Below are 13,424 nucleotides of genomic sequence, written 5' to 3'. Positions count from 1 at the left end.
ATTCAATTTGCGATTGCCTTATAAAATACGTTGTAGCCAACGGACAGTAAACTGATCGGTCTATAATTTTTCATGTCCTTGGCCTCTCCTTTCCTATGGATTAAGATTATGTTGGCGCTCTTCCAAGATTTCGGTACGCTCGAGGTTATGAGGCATTGCGTAGTCAGGGTGGCTAGTTTTTCTATAACAATCTGTCCACCATACTTCAACAAATCTGCTGTTACCTGATCCTGCCCAGCTGCCTCCCCCCTTTGCATAGCTTCCAAGGCTTTCTTTACTTCTTCCGGCGTTACTTGTGGGATGTCGAATTCCTCAAGACTATCCCCTCTTTCATTACCATCGTGGGTGCCCCTGGTACTGTATAGACCTCTATAAAACTCCTCAGCCACTTGATATATGTTATCCATATTAGTAATGCTGTTGCCGGCTTGGTCTCTTAGCGCATACATCTGATTCTTGCCTATTCCTAGTTTCTTCTTCACTGCTTTTAGGCTTCCTCCGTTCCTGAGGGCATGCTCAATTCTATCCATATTATACTTCCTTATGTCAGCTTTTTTAGGCTTGTTGATTAACTTGGAAAGTTCTGCCAGTTCTATTCTACCTATAGGGTTAGAGGCTCTCATACATTGGCGTTTCTTAATAAGATCTTTCGTCTCCTGCGATAGCTTACCGGTATCCTGTCTAACGAAATTATCGCCGACTTCTATTGCAGACTCCTTAATAATGCCCATAAGATTGCCGTTCATTGCTTCAACACTAAGGTCCTCTTGCTGAGTTAAAGCCGAATACCTGTTCTGTACCTTAATCCGTAATTACTCCACATTCCCTCTTACCGCTAACTCATTGATCGGCTTCTTATGTACTAGTTTCTTCCCTTCTTTCCTCAAGCCTAGGCTAATTCGAGATCTTACTATCCCATGGTCACTTCAGCGCACCTTGCCGAGCACGTCCACATCCTGTATGATGCCAGGGTTAGCGCTGAGTATGAGATCTGTGAGATTTCTAGTCTCGCCATTCGGGCTCCTCCACGTCCACTTTCGGGTATCCCACTTGGGGAGGAAGGTATTCATTAACCGCAAATTATTACGTTCTGCAAACTCTACTAATAACTCTCCCTTGCTATTCCATAACATATGCCATATTCCCCCACTGGCTTGTCTCCAGCCTGCTTCCTGCCTACCCTGGCATTGAAGTCACCCATCAGTATAGTGTATTTTGTTTTGACTTTACCCATCGCCTCTCACAGAATAGCTTTACAGTCTTAACATTAGCAGGATTCGATTTCTTTTTTTTGTTTGGCTCCCACTGATAAAGCATGCAGGAAGCTTTCTTGCCTCATGGATGTAGTAATGCATTTGGCCTTGCAGCTTGCCCTTTGACCAATGCACTATTGCACGGCTATTCGATCGTTAACAGCATTTTTTTCACAAGACACGTTAGGCTATTTTTATTTTATTTTTTGCGAGCCTTAAGCCTACCACTATACCCTGCCTCTCGAGCAATCTTGCAGCAAGAGGCGAAAATCACACTTCCTTGCCAGAAGCTTTCAGATAAGTCCTAGACCCTGTCTCGCTCATACTACACTGATTCCGCTATAAATGAACTTTTCACGCTTTAGAGCTTCTGCAGCCACAGTGACACCTCTTTCAGTGGCTTGTCAGCAGGAACGGCTCATAGTATAGGAAACTTTGAGCAAGAGCACTTTGTGTGTTAAAATCATGTCAATTTAAAAAAACACCGCCAGCTTCTTTTCCTTTTAGACAGCATATACAGTGAGGAAATACCCAAAGCTCTTTAAGTGTGACTAAAAATTCTAGTGCTTTTGCTCGCTGTATACTTGTCTATCTTCCATACCCGCGCCACATTCCTGCCGGAGCTATACTGTCTGCTGATCGCTATTATGGTAGTCAGGATTAATAGCCTAGATACCTATCTTTCTCTGGTATACGAAAGTTTGTGCCTCCACTCTGCCTCCTTCGTGTTACATCATTTGGCCTTTGCGCAAGGGAGAAAGCCACCTTTCTAAAAGAAAAATACATCTGCGGGGGAGCATATATCAACGACGGCGACTATACCTTTAGGATAGGATACAGTGGTCAAGTCTAGATGCAATACATGTAAGAGTGCGCTGGTCCCTTCACTGGACAACATTTCGTTCTCTAGGCGAAATGGTAGAAATGGGATATCTTGGAGTCACTGCGACACATTTCCGCGTTGTGCGCCGGGAAAGCGAACCGGCTAAACATGGTCAAAGCATAATGTGGAGGATACGAGCACGCTCGCCTATACTGATCACAGCGACGAAACAAGATATCGCCATCGATTAGGACGGAAAGCTCGGAAATGTGATTTCCGCTCACGTTCTTTCCGGTCAGTGGAATAACAGGCCTTCTTTTTCGCTAGGGGCGTCACGTGGCTGTGCGCAAGCAAGCACTTTTGTTTCTGAGGCCATACGTCCTCGTCATCATATTTTGAGCGCTTGTCTTGGAAAGAGGGATGCCTCCACTAAGAGGACAGAAAGCATCAAGGGGATAAGGGGGGGGGTAGAGAAAGTGGGTTGGGAGTACATGGTTTTGCCCCAAGCTAGACGCAGAACACGATACCTAGAAGGGGAGTCAAAAAGAAACAAGCAAAGTACATGGAAAATTGACCGGGCGAATTGGACACGAGCGTATTTCTTATAATGAGAATTGAAACGCGAATGCTGCTCAGTGGCTATGGTGCTGGGCTGCTGAGCGCGAGGCCGTGGCATCGAATCCCGGCCCGGGCGGCCGCATTTCGATGGGGGCGAAATGCGAAAACACCCGTGTACTTAGATTTAGGTGGACGTTAAAGAACCCCCGGTGGTCGAAATTTCCGGAACCCTCCACTATGGCGCGCCTCATAATCAGAAAGTGGTTTTGGCACGTAAACCCCATTATCTGTTTTAATTTTAAACACGAAGGCAAACTAACTGATGGCTCCCGACGCACACTGATTCCTCAAGTACAACGGAATAACGCAGAGGGACACTTAATATGATTTCAGTTGTAGCCTCTCAATTTTTATTGCTCAACTGCAGCTCAAGGACGGAAGAAATGAGACGACAGACGAACGCTACCATCCGTCGCCTCGTTTCTTATGTCTTTGTGCATATTTGCACTGCATTTCACCAATACGCTGTACTGACAAGCTTAAACAGACACGTTCTCTCAATTCCTGTGCACGTATGCTGCATTTCGGGACGCGTGCATTACTTTGTGCCTACGAACGCTGCAGATGTTGGCGTTTCTTTTTTTTGCTCTTTGGTGCATAATTTTTGCTTTTGTAATGGAATGTATTGGTTATTTTATTTGTAAAAATAATCAGGTGGTAAACCTCCTTACGCAAAAAAGGAACCATGCAATAATGACTAGATAAGGTACTGTTTAAAGAAACACATTAAATTGTATCGTTGAATTTTTCGACTTCCAAGTATTATTGTTATTTTTATAGTTATTATAATTCTTCTTATTATTATTATATTTAGCAGGAGTAGGGCAATATGACGCCAAATAGAGACATGTGCGTGTTCCTCTACCGGCCTTATTCATAGGGAAACAACGCTTTCGAAGTCTTGCTGTTTGTTCCGAGCGATGCTTGTTGTTTGATAACTGCCGACGAATCGTAAGGAAGGCCACATTAGAGCCGGTTGTACAAACTTTCACTTAAAAAGTTGAGGTTGCTTCCTAAGCAGATAACGCTCACGCACATGACACAGATTCAGAAACATATCAAGTGTATAGAAAAAGACATAAACGCACAAAGTAATAAAGCAATGGTAAGCAGGGAGAAGTCCCAAATGTACATGCATTTAGGAATAAAAGCTCATCCTCGCTGTGCAATAAAAACGCTAGTAAAAGCAAACACACATATGAATCATATTGTCTAAGCAATCTTTCAAAAACACTCAGTGTAAGTATATTGAGTTCCGTAGAACATACAAATGAATCCATATTCATCAAGTCGATTTTTAAAAGAAAATCCGGTTGACCTGTCAAAACATGTATCTGACAGTAATTTCGTTATGAAAAAAGTACCTCTGTCCATGTGCCTCAAATTCTCAAGCAAGCAAATTTGCTTTTAATCGTATTGCGGCAAGTTCAGGAATAAGTGTTGCATGCACAGAAGCAGCTGGGATGTCACCGTAGCGACAGTTTGAAGTTTTTATCTTTCTCGCGTAGTTAAAGAAGCGGCACAAGCAGGTCGCAAAGGGTTTAGGAGTCCACCTAATGAATGATCAACTTTTGTGCTTACAGAAAACCACAAAGTAGGGCATAGAGGATACAGCAATGAAGTGTCGATTTGCTCTCAGGACTACTTATCTTCAGATAATGTCCTCAGTAGCTCGCGTAGCCTGGTGTTGCCACAAACGGACGTAGTTTAGGTGGTGTATCATGTTTAATTAGCCAGCAGAAGACACCAGGTTGTACGCTAGTTCGTTTCTAGTTTAGCACTGTCAGCTGGTATTCAATCAAGTTGGAGTCAATGACAGAATCATGGTAGAGTTGGTGAATGTAATTACAGCCGCATATACAGGGTGTCCCACCTAACTTCTGTCAAAATTTAAATATATGCAGGTGTCCCGGAGCTGGACAGAACCCAGGCAATGTTGTTTGTCCTCGTCTGCAGCAAATCAGCCTACTTCTTGTATATTAGATAATTTCATATTAAGTACTATTCAATAAATGACTGCAAAGGACTTCTCAAATATAATCAGATCAAATCCTCAATAACAACGTCGTGGCGATCATGATAAGTTCCCGATCGTATTTGTGTTGCATTTTTTTTTCAAGCGATAACGCAACACTATCTTTTTTCGTCTTAGTGATGATAGTCACAGCGTCTTATAGGCAATGAGTGTTTTTAGATGCGCCGCAAATAAGTTAAATTTCTAGCTTAACTGATACACTGTGGTATAAACTTTTTTAAAACAGGGTTGAAGTGCCTCAGACAGGCTGGCCAACGTTTCGATAGGTGGACCTATCTTCGTCAAAGGCGGCCTCGTCATCCTCGGCGTGTTAGTTTTAAAGGGTTAGTGTAGTGACGTCACGTGCGGGTGTTGTCGCTGGCGGCTGGTTTTCTCTCTCTTTAAAACCAGCCGCCAGCGACAACACCCGCACGTGACGTCACTACACTAACCCTTTAAAACTAACACGCCGAGGATGACGAGGCCGCCTTTGACGAAGATAGGTCCACCTATCGAAACGTTGGCCAGCCTGTCTGAGGCACTTCAACCCTGTTTTAAAAAAGTTTATACCACAGTGTGCCATTCCATCTGCCAGCCCCTTTCTTGTTTTTAGCTTAACTGATAGTATGGGAAGAGGAGCGGGGACTGCTCTGACAGTCTTGCCTTGAGCCTTAGTTACAAATGAAAGCCATCACTCGCTGGGAAACGTCTTGCTAAGAACGTTAAGTGCCTGACGCAGTCGCAGTGTGCAGTCCAGATGACATTAAATTCGTAAAACAAGGCCCATGGTGGTATGCTTGCAAGCGGAATTTACTTCCACAAGCAAATTTCCTAACGCGTGAACGACCGCATCTGATGTTCCAGTATTTAAATCAGAATATACACGTTAAAAATAAAAATAGACCCATCTGTATACTTTGTGCAACATCTAAACTCCTTAATAAATCTTGCATTCAATTATATTGCTTTATGAAAGAAACTCAGTGCCCTTCCACTCTGTGAAGATGGATGATCAGCGAAGCTGTGTATGCTGGCCCCTTAATAGCGAACTGCACCTCCACGAAGGGTCGGCACTGCATTGCACTATCTCCGTGATCGGCCTGCGTACAGGGAGCTTTTGGCTTACCACGATGACACGAAAATTTCCTTGGACGCTAGATGTATACAGCTTCTCTGCAATAAGATGCTTCCCCCGAGCAACGCATATTTTACTTAACACAAGGCTAAGGAAAAAAATAGCGCAATTAAACAGAGAAACTGTTGATCATTCGAAGACCCTCGTGAAGCAACAGTGAATGAGATCTGTAATTCACCTGACGGTAGACTCAAACATGGAGGTAGCTGGAACCTCCTCAAGCACTTGCTCAACGAGAATGAAACAAGGACAAGGAAGAGAACAGCTATAGCTAAGTTGGTTCATCAGGAAAGCCAAGATAAAACAGCGAGGGATATCATGGACAGTCTCGCAGCCAAATATCTCCCACTTAAACTACCAAACGAAGGAGACGACAGCCCCGAGTATACGAGAGGCATATGTGAAGAACTTGACCGGGAGTTCACTGAGAGTGAAATCAGGGCGGCTCTTCACAGTCTCAATGGTAGATCGGCGGCGGGACCTGACGGAATAACTAACAAGATAATAATAAATCTAGATGATGAATTAATATCTTATCTAACTGAACACTTCAATGAATGTTGGAGAAATGGGGTATACTCAGAGGAATGGAGGGTGGCCAATACTATCCTCATACCAAAGTCAGGCAAACAACTCACTCTAGACAATCTCCGTCCTATTTCCTTAACGTCATGTCTAGGCAAAGCTATAGAACATGTCATCCTAAATTGACTTACGAAATACATTGAGCTGAACGAGATCCTCCCATACAACTTGATCAGCTTTCGTCCAGGGCTGTCCACTCAGGATGCTATGCTGCTGATCAAACATCAACTCATACAGGCCGGCCCAGCGCATACCAAAGCTCTTTGGGATTGGCTGTGGAAAAAGCTTTTGATCGTATAAAGCATAAGGCAATACTTGACGTTCTCTTGGAGATGGGTTTAGGTAAGAGACTTTTTAACATTATTAAGGACCTTCTAAGCAATAAAACTGCACAACTCATGCTGGGTGAGCTTAAATCAGAAGCTAAGATTTTCGGAAAGTAGGGGCACCCCACAAGGGGCTGTGCTCTCACCCATGCTATTCAATTTAGCAATGTCCAAGGTTGCAAGAAATCTGGAGAAAATTGAGGGCATACATTATGTGATATATGCCGACGACATAATCATATGGAGTGCCAAGGGCAGTGTAGGACAGACAGAAACCAGAATAAAGAAAAGTTTATACGTTGTAGAGAACACACTGAAAGACATAGGGTTGAAATGCTCTGCAGCCAAATCAGAACTCCTAGTCATTAAACATCGCAGAAAAGCTCGTAAAGCAAGAGGTTACATTCCGGAAGATAAGCCAAGAGTGTGCTTATACACTCATGAAGGATCCGCAATCAGGTTAGTTAAGAACATCAAGGTTCTTGGGTATCACATAGACAGAAACCAATACTAACTATAGAACAATACAACATATCTCGCATAAAACAGATGAAGTTATTAGGTTACTAAGGAGAATTACGCATAGACACAGAGGCTTAGGAGAAGACAGCGCTTTGAGGCTAATACATGCCTTTGCTCTCTGTCACTTCACTTATGTGGCTGGATTACTTAAATGGAAGCAGGCAGAACTTAACAAACATAATGTGATGTTAAGGAAGCTCGTTAAAGTAGCCCTAGGGATACCCAGTAAGGCTGCAACCGACAAGGTCATGAGTCTAGGGGTGCACAACACGATGTAAGAAATCGTGGAGGCCCAACAGCTAGCGCAACACGAAAGATTGACAAAGTCATGAGCTGGCAGGAACAGATTACAGGCAATAGGTGCAGAACTGAATACATCAACGAGCCCAATAGAGGCTGAAGTAGAATTAAGGACTGAAGTTAGGAACAAGAACAGAACCAACCCTCTCCCCAGAAACATGCATCCAGAATATAATGTCGAAAGGAGAAAGGCAAGAGCTAAAACACTCTTGCAGGAAACGGAGCAGCAAAACCAACTGGCAGCTATAGTTGATGCTGCCTGGCTGAAAGGTAAAGAAGCATATACGGCCATTGTATCAAATTATCAAGGGAAGGTGCGAGACGCTCTCACTATTTTTACCAAGGATCCCATGGTGGCGGAACAAGCGGCAATTGCTCTAGCCATGAGGAGTAATAAGTGGGCCTGCATTTACAGTGATTCGAAATCCGCTGTAGAGTGTTTTGATAAAGGCTACGTAGCTGGAGTTGCAGCTAAACTTTTTGAAAACAATGGGATTATGACAACGGAAATCCGATGGTTTCCTGCGCATATGGGGAAAGGGGACGAGACTCGGGTAAACCTCAGTGAGGTTGCTCATGACTTGGCACGAGGACTTGCTAACGGTGACAGTCACAACCGAGCCGTTCACCATCAAGCCAGGGAATCTAGAGATCATTTAATAACATACAATGACGTTACCAAACATTACTAGTTAGGACGCAGACAATCCCAATCGCCACATTCAAAGCTGAACAGGGCTCAGGCAGTCCCACTGCGCTTATTGCAAACGGGCACATATCCCACACCGTACACCATTAGTAAAATATATCAAGAGAGGGAGATTAAGATGGACTGCAATGATTGTAATGGCATCATTGGAATCAGATATATATCATCATCAGACTGGTAGGGACGATGTTGAACGTACGAAATTAGTTCACGACCGCGTCCTAAGACGCTAATCACAATTTCGAATATATTAGCGTCATTTCATATCCTGCACTGCAGCAAAGTGTCAACCGATGCTGCGAGGCGGCGCAAAGACGGAGTATATTATGTTGAAACTGCGACTAAAGCCTGATTTTAGACCGTCTAGGTGGCATGCTGTAGGGCATGGTATGATGGCCACGGTATGACGTTACTCAAAACGTCGGTGAGTAGACAACGACATCATCAGCGTCGACCAATCATATTGTCTATTTCAGATATTCTAGCGTGCGATCCATCAATCGTAGGATTCTGGGCATGACAAGGCAAAGGCCAATGGGTAGTCCCTTAAATTCGAGCAGTCCGTCTGGTGTACGGCGCTCCTTGCTGGTATTTGGATCGATCGCAACTAGCCAGCATCGAGGCAACAAATACTGAGATGTGAAATAGTGTGCTCTATGCAGTCTCTCAAGGGTATTGTCAAGGTGCAAAAGACGATAAACACCGAAATTGTCACATTGTTGAAGCATACGTTGTCCACAAATAACCATGGAATGCCGTCATTCCTCTTTGGGAAGATACCGAAAGAAGACCAAGGACTACACAACGTTTTTATGAGGTGGCACCTGAGCATGTCCTTCACTTGGGTGCTTATCTCGCAACGCTCGGCGAATCAGACACACCTGGGTTTCTGGTTGATGTACTCGTATCGCTGATGTCAATTCTGTCATCATTAACTTGTGTACCTCCTAATTCCTCAGTGTTGAAGGCCACGTAGTCGCGATATTTAGTGAGCAGTCGTTGCAATGCATGTGTCTGTTTTTTTGGCACATTGATCACTTATCACATGCTTCAATGAATCTAAGGGGATGTCTGAAATGTCTTCTGCTTTGTAAGCGTCTTGGCTATGTCAGTATTGAGAAGTGTAAGCCGTTAGGCCTGAGGCTGCGAAAAACAGCGCGCTGTTCAAAAGCCATCACTGATTTTTAGAATAAGGCTCCGAGAGGAAAGGTTCAAAAGATGGACGAAACATCTGCCCCATTTACAATCAAGAAGACTCCCGCGAACAGCATACTTGCAGCTGCAAGTACCGCTTGACAGTGCTCAACATTAGATAAGCAGACCGTTCCCGCCTTCTTCCTAAAACCCATAAGATTCCCCCCCCCCCAAAAAAATGCCTACAGCACAAATCCAAGGTCTGTTTAAACCATGCTTACTCATTTATTCTCAAATTCATAAATCACCACATTCCAACATACCGTCCGATTTCCTACTCTTTATTTAGAATAGACCCCATTTTCTACGAATGATAGACTCGATTAACACAAGCAACACACTTTCTGGCCGTGCTATTCCTCTAGCAAAATTCGGTATCAGAAGGGACTTCACATGGAGCGCAACACATTGACCATTATCCAAATGACCCAAACCCACATGGCTGACCATTCATACTTCAACCCCTGGTATCACTCAGGAGCTTTAGGAGATGCCGAAATACCTCTCTCTTAAATATCTGATGTCCTCGCGGAAACAAAATGACTATTGCACTTCAGGGCGGCGACATCTTGTGGTTCCTGTTGTGTCGGCAGCGGCAGGCAAGTGGGGGCCCCCGGCCGGCGAACGCGCGCGAGCGCCGACGCAGAGAGGGAGACACGGAGCTAACTGCTCCCGATGAAAACCGGAACAAAGACTGAGCCGACCCGTGGCCGTTTATTACTAAAGAGGACTTCACATGCCAGATGACACCTCCTGATTGGTCCCAGCTCGTCACATGACAGAAGGGGGGTGCGCCATCTAGCTAAACTACTACGAAACAAATGTATGATAACACAGAGATCTGGCAAGGGGGCGACACTATACTACATCATCCCCCCCTGGAAACAAAGTAAGCATACAGTGAAACGCGCATACAAGACGCGCACTTAAGTCCAAAGGTAATTTCAGTTCGTTCCCTCCCACGTTCACGCGCACGCGCACGAGATGCACATAAGGCACGCACTTAAGTTCGCAAAAAATTCAGCACGTCCCCGCCCAAGTTCACATACACGCGCACCAGTCTTGGGCACCACAACACAGGCAGTCAGTCAAAACAAGATCTGACAAGGAACACGGCACAAGACTCACTGCACCGCAACAAGGAACACATTTTATACCTGTGTTAACGAAACATGTGAATTGCCTGAGACGACAATACGCTCTACACTCAGAAAACAAAATCATCAAACCACGGAGGCTGTTTTTTGCCACGATGGGGACGCGTGCGTACCTCAGAAGAACTTTGGGGGTTGCGACGCGTATCGCTCGACTTTCAAGACCCAGTCATCCCACTACTGTTTCCCACCGCCCTGGTTGGACAATTGAATGTGGTTGTCGCTCAAAGCTGGGGAGGGTTGCCCAGGAAGCTCCTCTCGAAGTCTCAACAAGTCCTGGGAGGCTACCGATTCCCCCACGGAATCAGAGACAACTGCTGACTGTGTAGACTCGGAAGTGATACAGTCGGACGAACTACTTAAATGATGCTTATGACTATGAAAGGACGATGTCACGACAGACGAGTCATCGGAATGACTATCCAAGTTTGAATATGAGTAAAAAGAGTCTCTATCACTTGTACACAATGTACTATCTGCTGAATCCTTTATCACTAGGGTTAACTTAGATACATGCCACGTCTTCCCATCACTGAGTAGAAAAATAGATGGTCCTATCTGGGACTTGACTTTACGAGGTTTACTGTACTTAAAAAATCCTTTCCTGTTAAATCTTATTCTGACGGTGTCTCCCACCTTGACACGAGTTGCCTGAGCACCTCTACGTTTGTCTACACACTGCTTAGTTTGTCACTGTTTCTGCAAGACCCTTTCTTGAACGTGAGACACAAGACTGTCCTGTTCCCGTAGATCTACACAGATCCGCATGGTTCCATCCTTCTTGCGCACCACCAAGAGTGGAGACACCCACTCACAAGCCTCGACGCGCTCAGTGACGTCGCAGTCCTCGAGACGTCGCAATTCATTTGTGGCCTGGTCGCGGAGAGCCAGAGGTAGTCTGCGCAACTTTGAAGATACTGGTTTCGCATCTTGCTGCCGATGAATTCGGTGCACAAAGTTGTTGACAAGACCCAACTCGTCAGTGGAGAGGTGATCAAAACCCGGAGGCACACCTGTGAGGCTCTGTACTGGAGGAAGCGATGGTAGACGACATGTCAGTGACGTACCGTCGATCTGTATGCCCAAGCGTTGGATGGCGTCTAAACCCAGCAGTGATGTTCCTGTAGTCGTTATGTGCAACGTGACAGAGCATGACCTTTGGAAAAACTGGACAGTGGCTTGAAACAGGCCTTGAATGTCGATGCGTTGCTTGGAGAAATTCCTTAAGTCCACTGTTGTTTGTGACAGTCTGCTGTCTACCAAAGTGCTTTCTAAAATCTTCGGCCGCCATCAATGAGAGACGCTCCCGTATCCACCGGCAGTCACATGGAGACGCCGTTAACTACGACCGGAACTTGTAAATCGTTTTTAGTTTCCAAAGTGCTCACCGTCAAGACAGACGCGGGCGGCTGTCCTGCGGAAGTTGACAAAGACCGCGTCTCTGCGGAAGAGACGTGCTGAACAGTACGGCTTTTTCGGCACACTGATGCAAAATGGCCCAAGGTGTGGCAGGCGTTGCACCGCCGGTTCCTTGCTGGACAATTCCTGTACGTTGCAATATGTTTCGTGCTGCCACACCGATCGCATGCACCACGGTTCCCGGAGGAGCCATGTGCGAAATGTCGGCCCTCTTGGCGGCTTCTCGGAAGAAGTCGGTCATCTTGGCGGCTTCTCGGAAGAAGTCAGACGTGGCGGCTTCTCGGAAAAAGTCGGTCGTCTTGGCGGCTTCTCGGAAGAAGTCGGTCGCCTTGGCGGCTTCTCGGAAGAAGTCGGCCGCCTTGGCGGCTTCTCGGTTCTCGGAAGAAGTCGGCCGTCTTGGCGGCTTCTCAAAAGACGTCGGCCATATTCATGGCCTCCCGGACTACGTCGGCCATCTTGGCGGGTCCCCGGAAGAAGTCGGCCATCTTGGCCCGTCGACGGAACGCCAAGTTGAGATGCCTCGATTCTTCGTATATTCTCGGAGCCGAACGCGTGGTTCGCTCGATGCAAGGCTTCTAACGATCGTCCTATTCTTTCTGCCTTGTCCAGGGACAGGGTTTCGCCATGAGCCAATAACTTTTCGCGAACGCTGGCGTTCGCTACCCCATGTATTATTTGTTCTCGGACGCGCTCGTAGTAGGTTGTGCCGAAGTTGCACTGTACCGCCTTCTCCTTCAAGCGGTCACGAATTCCAGGAATCCTTCTCCCTCGAACTGTCTTCGACTGGTGAATTCGCGCCTCTACGCCAGAACATTTGTTGACGCGGCGAACAGACGGTCAAGCCACTGCAAGAGTTTCTGGAACTCTGACGCTGGCGCGACTGCATCACTTGACGTTGACGCTGCGCCGGTCGACTGCCCTGCTGCTTCGCTCGACGCTGACGCTGCACCGGTTAACTGCCTTGCTGCTTCCTGCTCCTCGTCTGCAAACTACTTTCGTTGTCCTTCACGCCCGAGAGCGCTGACGAGCGCGGACGCTCGTCGCGTGTCCGTCCAGTCGCCACCGCCGGCCGCTTCAAGGTGGGCCTGAAAATTGTTTTTCCATCGGCACCATGGAATTACCGGTGGTCCAGGCAATTCCAGAAAAACGGGAAGGTTCGCCTTAAAAGACGCCATGCCCGGTAGCGTGCAGGAGGCAGTCGAGAAAACAAGCCGGAGGTCGCAGCAGGAATGGGACAAGTAACAAAGCGGGCGAGAAGGCCTAGGCTGGGAAGCCTCGCGACGCCAAGTGCGTCGGCGGCGTTTGCCTGCCGTGCAGACACAGGAAGGGGCGCTTCACTTACAAAGCTCGTTGGTTTCCCGGGGCTTCGGTC

The sequence above is a fragment of the Dermacentor albipictus genome, unplaced genomic scaffold, assembly GCF_038994185.2.
Source record: "Dermacentor albipictus isolate Rhodes 1998 colony unplaced genomic scaffold, USDA_Dalb.pri_finalv2 scaffold_25, whole genome shotgun sequence".
NCBI classification, from domain to species: domain Eukaryota; kingdom Metazoa; phylum Arthropoda; class Arachnida; order Ixodida; family Ixodidae; genus Dermacentor; species Dermacentor albipictus.
The sequence above is the reverse complement of the archived record's forward strand: the minus strand, read 5'-3'. Positions refer to the sequence as shown.